Genomic DNA, 8,041 nt, shown 5'->3' with positions numbered 1-8,041 from the left:
GGTGTTAGAAAAATGTCTTAAAATTTGTTTAGCGCATTGGTAACACATTGAGATCAAAGTGACATCTAGGGAGAGAAGTTCGCATGCCACTGTGAAGGACTTTTAACTCAATGGAAGCCTCACACTGTAAATTGTTCGCGACAACCATTCATAATGTGCAGCTCTGCATGGATGTATCCGATTAAAATCGTGTGCATTTTGCATGTTGAACAGTGTTACTTAATCCTCCCTTATTCTAAGAATAGTTAATGTAGGTAATAGGCAGCACCCTTGTCATATTCCTCTAAAATTCACTTCAATCTGTCATTTATTCTCTATTCACACATTTACTCTTTGTTTTTGATTGATTGATTTGGCGTTTCAAGTCCACCTTATGCACAGTAAGGGACTGGGACTGGGACTGGACCTACACTTTAAAGTGGGATCCGAACCACTATGTCCGAACCACTATGTGCCTCCACCTGTATCGAACCCGGGACCCCTTGATTACAAGGCGATGACGTTACCACTACGCCATCAGAGAGGCACTTACTCTATGTTTTATGCACGAATTGCTTAAGAGTTCCTATCTTTTCAATCTAAGCTAATCCTTCTCAATATCTCTGCACGTTTCATCCAATTCATTCTATCAAATACCACAAATACTTTCTTTCCATTTTCTATGTATCTTTCACTAATTGTATCTCTTCTAGCCTCTCCTGTTCTGAAAACAAAGTGTTCTACTTCTGTCAATTTTAGTGAATAAACATTTATTTAGTACTCACATGAGCATTTTCACTGAGTATGCCATCACATTGATTGTGCTGTATTCAGTACATTTCCTGGGATACCTGTCTCCCAATTCATTGGGTCAATTTTCTTTCTCTTATATTTCATAAAATAAGCATAATATGTCCTCCTTTTCTTCACCGAAGGACTCGATTAAATTTATAGGAATCTCATTCAATGTTTTGTACGGTGCTTGCTTGAATTTTTTGTTCAGGATGAAGAGTCCTTTCTCATCTGCAGGGAATTGGCACAAGTATTTTCATTTATACAACACAGCAGCAATTGTATAGCAAGTTGGAGTTTCTTACGCAAGAAATATTACATTTTTTATATTATTGATATGTTTGCTGTCATTTGAATCCATCTCACATTTTAAACTTATGCAGAAAACTTCTAGAGTTGGTGATATTTATAAGTGATAAAAACTATGGTATTGCAAGTGCATGTATTACAAGTAGCCAATGAAGAGATTAAATTGAACTATTCAAGAATAGATTGGTCCTCAAAACCAAAGTTTTATGCTTGAAGCATTAGCTTATGACCCTGATAATCGGCATGAGTAAATGACAAAACCACAATTGCACACAGGATTTCCTGACATATTTTGACAGAAAAATCAAATCACTTTCTTGTAATAATAATAATAAAAAGTGATATTACTCTCTTTAATAATGTATTGGATTTGAATATAAATTCGCTAGAGAGCTTAAAATTTTAAAAATATATATATATATATATATATTTTTTTCTTTCTTCAGAAGTACAAGATCCATTAGACCTAACAAGACCAGGCATTAATGTTCAGATGCTAGTTTGGATGAACATGAAGATCACTCCAAAGCTGAGAAGAGCCAGTATCAACGTGCGAGGATCACAGGTTTAAAAGGATTGAAGAGCAAGCATGGTGAGGTAAGCAATAACAATTATCCTATCATTCACTCTTAATATCTCACTCTAAACTTCTAAGAAGAATTTGAGACTTCTATTTCCCTCTGTAATCAGTATCCTTTACTCCATACCTTTCATCATCACATCACATTCATATTCCCTTCTACACAACTTGTATTCATTGCATCCTCCTATGTCACCTCCATGGCTCTCAGTTCTCTATTCGTTCTTCTTAGAGGCCTGGTTTTCTTCATTTCCCTGTTCCTATTATTATCCTACCATCCATTCTTCTTGACTTTCTACTGTCTCAGTAATCCTTATTCTTCTTCTGTTCTCCTTGGAAGCCTTACATCCTCTTATCACTCTCAATTCTCCTTCGAGGTCTGGCTCCCACCTTTCATCTTCACTAATCTTTCATTCTTACTTAATTCTCTTTGGATGCCCACATCCTCCTATCTCACACTCTATATTTTTGGAGCCCTGGATTCTTCAACTAACTAATCTTTAATTCCTCTTTCATTCACCCTGGCGGTCTTACAGCCTGTCCTCTATCACCCTCATAAGGTGGTAAGCAGTTCCTTTGATGCCTGACTACCTGCATTCTTCTTCACTAATCTCTAATTATCCCTCCATTCTCTTTGAATGCCTCTAACCACATTTTATCACTCTCAATTCTTGAAGGAGGCCTGGCTTACTTCTGTCTCCTACACTACACTTTCATCCTCTGGTTTCTTTGAAACCCTAACAATGTCTTATCTCACTTTCCACACTTCTTGGAAGCCTAGATTCCTTATGTAGGATGCACCTTCATTGGGGACTCTCAAAGTTACAGTTTTGTCCTACAACCTGCCTGTTCGATCTACATGGCAGAACTGTATGCAGTCCTCAAGGCATTAGATTTTGCCGATGTTCACTCTCTGAAGAAAGGCCTTGTCTGCACCGATTCCATGAGTGTGCTCCAAAGTCTGGCCCTACTAAATTCCAGACATCCTGTAGTGCAGCGTATCTTTTATGGCTAGTGTCCTTGTGTACCAGAGCTGACGTGAGCTTCTGTTGGATCCCTAGTCACGTGGGAATCAAAGGGAACAAAGCAGCCTATGCTTCTGCCAAGTCTGCTGATGCAGACGGCGACGTTCTCGTCCACTGTCTGCCAGCTAGCGACCTGCAGAATGTGATTTGTTGTTCCATTCTTAACACATGTAATACTGAGTGGGATGAGATAAGAAGGAACGAGTTCCGGAGAGCCCCCAGTGGCACCTCCTCTCCCAATGGAAGCCAAAAGCCAATTGACGATTTTCTCCACAAATGGAGGCGAACTGACGCCTCCATGCAGAGGGCTGGCACTGGCTATGGCCTCCAAAGGGATCAGAGGATTCTCGTAGGGCCGTCAGCTTTATTAAATTCAGAGTATACATAGGTTACATGATAATTACAAAGTGTGAATACAATATGTGCAATAAGCACTAACTAAGGCTAATGATATACCTTTCTCTTAAGATTATACAATACAGTAGAGTTATCTGTATAATGAGCACTTTGGAGAAATAACAACAAAAGATCTAACAGGGCAGCTTCAATTCATATACACCTATATATTGTGATGGGAGGTCCAGATACTAAAAAACAATGTTGCCTACTGTGTCAGTGGCAGCCATCTAGGTCACTGTAGCATTTATATACATGACCACTTCCTCTTCACTAATTTCTGGTGTGGCTAGAGACAGTGGTCTGATGTGGATGTGAAGTTCCAAACCCAAGGCCACCAGACTTCTAAGTCCTTGTGCAGCAGAAAAGCTACACCATGTGACAGGGACGTTGCAGATTGTGCCCAAGTAATATAGCCTCATATGACACGGTGAACACTTTAAAAGTGAAAGGGTTTCCACGACATTGAAGCTAACATATTCAGGTAGTGTCTGGGCATAGAAATATGCATGTCAGCAATAGAGATGTGGAGTCCCAAGTAGGTCACTGCCTGTACAGGTAACAATACACTTTTTTTCATGTTCACTTTCACTGAAGCTTGCAGCACCCATTACACTGCTACAGTGATATCTTCCTCGGAGCCTCTCAAGAGGATGTCATCATAGTATACCATCGCTTGCACAATATCCAAGACTAGATTCTCAAAAAAATGTCTGGAAATTCATTGCATGTGGTAGGGTGACCACATCCACCCCCTTGGGAAAACTGGCAAAAGTCCATAGGTGGCCTGCACACTTCAGTCCAAAGTATTTTTGAGTCCATGCGGCCATAGTAAAGTGATAAAATGCATCCTGAAGATCCACTTTCGCCACAAAAAATTGGAGTGACGATGCCCCAGAGATCTTGAGCTTAAGGAAGCCTAAAGGGCAAGGGCGGATAGCATTCTGGCCAGGGTGAACAATCATACACAATGCGAAGTATGTCGGAATCCACCTTTGATATTGCAAGTAATGGGAAGGCATTCTCAACTTATGACATGTCACATACAATACCTGCTTTTCCATATTGTGAATTGTGGGTAAGAGATGCACTGAAGTCCAGTGCACTAGAAAAGGAGCAGCGAATGGAGAATTATGGTGAATCACAAGTGTTCCAAAGTACCCTGGGGGTTCGAAGTTCTGTGGTGGAATAGATGTAAGTTTGGGTGATGGGCCGAGAACAAACTATCAATGTCTTTCTCCTGGTCAGTGTGAGGATCCTTGGCTGAGTGACCTTATCCAAGTTGATGTTCTTCTTAGGGCTGGTTCTGGTCATTCTGGTTGTCACGCTGATTCCTGAGATCATCACTAAGCATTTTTATGAGTGGACACCACCAGTACCACTCCCTTATTTTAACCACATTCACCCCCACTTCCAGCTGGTATTCCAGTTTTCGTACCAAGTTGTCAAACAAAACACATGAGCTGGATCCGGGTCCAGAAGAGGAGGAAGAAATGGAGCTGGCAGATCCTTTAGAACCGGAAAGAGAGTGCTGGGACGTAGAGGTAGATGCCTACTGAGAGCGCTGCATATGACGTCCACAAGTTGCACCTCATCCTCAGGTAGCAGTGGGACGCACCGGAGGGTGTTATGATGTCAGAAGTGATTCGTGAATAATTATGCCGGGCACCATACCTTGTGCATGATTATATGCTGCCTATGCCAGCTTCTGTTAAGAGCAAATGGTGACTGCAGAAGAAATATAAGTACTTTACTGGGAATTGACAAGAGGAAGCATGCTTTCCAAAAAGCATGGAGAGTAAGGTAATAGGCTGTGCAATTTGAATTTGAATTTAAATTTTTGGGTACATCAGCACTTAAGGGCTATTTTTGCATCTGTCATGTTATACATTGAGGTAGGCCTTGAAAGAGAATGGAGGGTGAGAGGAGTATGTGAGATCTCTGGGGTGAATGGAAGAAGAATTAAAGATTAGGAAAGGACACAGAAGGAAGCCGGGGCTCCAAGAAGAATGGAAGATGTGATAATAATAAGGATAGGAGAATGAACAAAGTCATGCCTCTAAGAAGAATGAAGAGAGCAATAAGAGGTATGTAGGTGAAATAGAAGGATGTAATGCCTCCAATGTAAAATGAATGTGATATGAGGAAAGGTATCGAGCAAAGGATACAGTTTAAAGGCTATAATTCTTCTCAGAAGTTTGGAGCGAGATGAAGGGATAATTTTTATTGTTTACCTCACCATGATTTGATCGTCCATCCATTCAAACCAGTGATGGCTCATGTTGATGGCGTCTCCTCTCAGCTTCGAAATGTTCTTTATATTCAGTCAAATTATCATCTCAGCAATATTGTTGGTGCAAAGAGAATAGATCCTGTACAACAGAAGATATGGAAAATTGCGTGTTTTAGTGTTGTAATAAAATAACAGAACTAGTATCAAATGTACTAATTGATATTGTATCAGCCTGTTGTCATATTGGAAGAGCATGTGCATTTCTAACCAAGATCCACAGTTTTCATAATGTCTCGCATTGATCAATCCTATTATTTGTTCTAGTAGTCATTTTTTTCTAGTTATTTAGTGTCGGGTATATTATTAACATTTACAAAATCTCCATTGCATATCATTGTAGTTCATGAGTGGTGTATGTTATGAAAAGGAAGGGGTATATATTAGAAAACATGTACTTAAAATATTATTTTGTAGAATTGTATTTTAATACAAATGACTAATAAAACATGTTCATTAACTAGGATATATTTAAGCCGTGTAGGTTTTTCCGCACTTAACATATCTTTGAGTTGTGTCTTCATGAATTTAGCTTTCCTTTATGTATTATTTATTTACATTTTACTTGGGATTACCGCTAAGCAGTTTTTCGCATATCTATATATGTACTGTACATAAACTTAAATTTTTTAGTGCATTATTATTAATAGTTTATTTTTCTACTAAATAGTTAAGGTACTCTGCAGACAACAGACAAACACAAATACCTGTTCCTAAAGATGAAAAATGATTTCAACAAAACTATCAGTTTACTCTTCTTTCAGTGTACAATGAGGATAAGAAGGATGGCTCTAATGAAGAGAATCGATAATGCCATTGGAGAAAACACATGCTTCGCAGATAATTCAATGCAACTCTAAAAACAATATGCAGATATCATCAGTTAAAGAGTGTATGTATTTTTTGATGGACTCTGTATATTTATTTTTATTTAATTTAATTGAAACACTTCTAATTTGCTCATTCATGTGAAAATGAATTCCAACAGTTCGTGAAGCAATATTAATAACATATTTCTTGAGTAGAGTTTCTTTCCATTCAATAGATTCTACATGAATGAAAGGATAATATCATTACAATTGAGTGGTTTGTAAGTAAAACTTGATAATCCAGAAAAGTATGAAACCGAGAAAAACACAAGTACAAGGTTGGTCATTGCAACTAACCAAATGTTAGTTGGTTAACTTTGATCTAATCACCAAAGTCTCTGACCTATCATGGAAGTTATTTTTGTGTGTCCCTTCATATATTTCATCTAATCATCACTCATCTTCATATCACAATTAACCAAAAGTGACAGGAAAACATTAAAATAAAATATTAGAATTGCAATTACATATATTGGGTTGAAATATACTGTAACAGACTTTAACACAAAATTTGCCATACTTCATGATTGAGAAACGAAAGGAAACATTCTAAAGTTGCTCTGGAGCAGTCCAGTGCTTTCTGTATAACATTCAAATAAAAAAAAATAAGTTCTTAAACATGGGATTGATTAACATATTCATAATGATCTGATTTCATACAATTATGATGTACTGATGTGTCCTCTGCTAACAATTAAAAATTGATAGTTCATTTGTGTAACATAAAAATGAATACATGAAAAGCATTAACGAAAATGTGTTTCATGTGTGACATTTTAAAAGTGTAGCAAAATTTGACTTTATTTGATAACCTTTTTGTTGTGTAAAGCTTATGGGATACATACACTAATATTTTTTAACTGAAATATATAAATTATGTATATTCACAAACATTTAAATCCTAATGCAATTAAAAGCAATATTACCAATATTGATTCATTTTGTTTTTTATGTGGATTAGGACCACTTTCCATTGAATGTCCCCCCCAGGGCCTCCCCCATGGTGCAGTGGTAGCATCATTGCCTTGTAATCATGGGGTCCCGGGTTCGATACCTGGTGGAGGCACAAGTGGTTCGGATCCCACTTTAAACTGTAGGTCCAGTCCCGATTAGCCTTACTGTGCATAAAGTGGACTTAAAACACCAACTCAAACCAAACCATTGAATGTCCCAAATACATATTATATAATCTTTCGATATTTTGTTAGCTAACACGTGTTATCCTAGTGCTGCAACTTTCTATAGAAACTTCTTTGTTGTGTTAAGTAATGTATGGGCAAGTTCAAATGCAGATATTTTGCAGTAAAAATGTTGGTTCAGTTCTGATTCATAGGCATAACCTGCAAAAATGCAAGCAGGGGCACTTGGTCTTGCAAAATTTTCAGTACATTAAAATTTAGATGTTAAGAAATAAGAGTGTTAACATCTTGGGATGAGAAGTGAAGTGGTAGAGTCATATTTGTTATTTCGCAAATGTAATTGTTATTTAGCAAATCGTTCTGTATGAGATGGAAAAGCTTTTGATTCTATTCCAACAATGAAGCCTCAAGTTCAATATGTTCCCCGAAAGTAAGTCCCAAGTTACGATCATGTTCTGATTTGTTTGTATGTTTTTACCTTTACGAATGGTGAATTGAGAAGCATCCATTAATACATTAGTTCAGTTTCATTTAACATTTGTAGAGGTGTGTCTTGTTTGTTAGTTATGCATAATGTAAGAGTAGTCTTATAAACTTTTACACCACACAAATTGATGGTAGAAAAGAAATAAAATGATATTTTACAACAAATCCTAAGTAGA

This window comes from Lepisma saccharinum, chromosome 5, assembly GCF_977018435.1.
Source record: "Lepisma saccharinum chromosome 5, izLepSacc3.1, whole genome shotgun sequence".
In the NCBI taxonomy this organism is placed as follows: Eukaryota; Metazoa; Arthropoda; class Insecta; order Zygentoma; family Lepismatidae; genus Lepisma; species Lepisma saccharinum.
The sequence above is the reverse complement of the archived record's forward strand: the minus strand, read 5'-3'. Positions refer to the sequence as shown.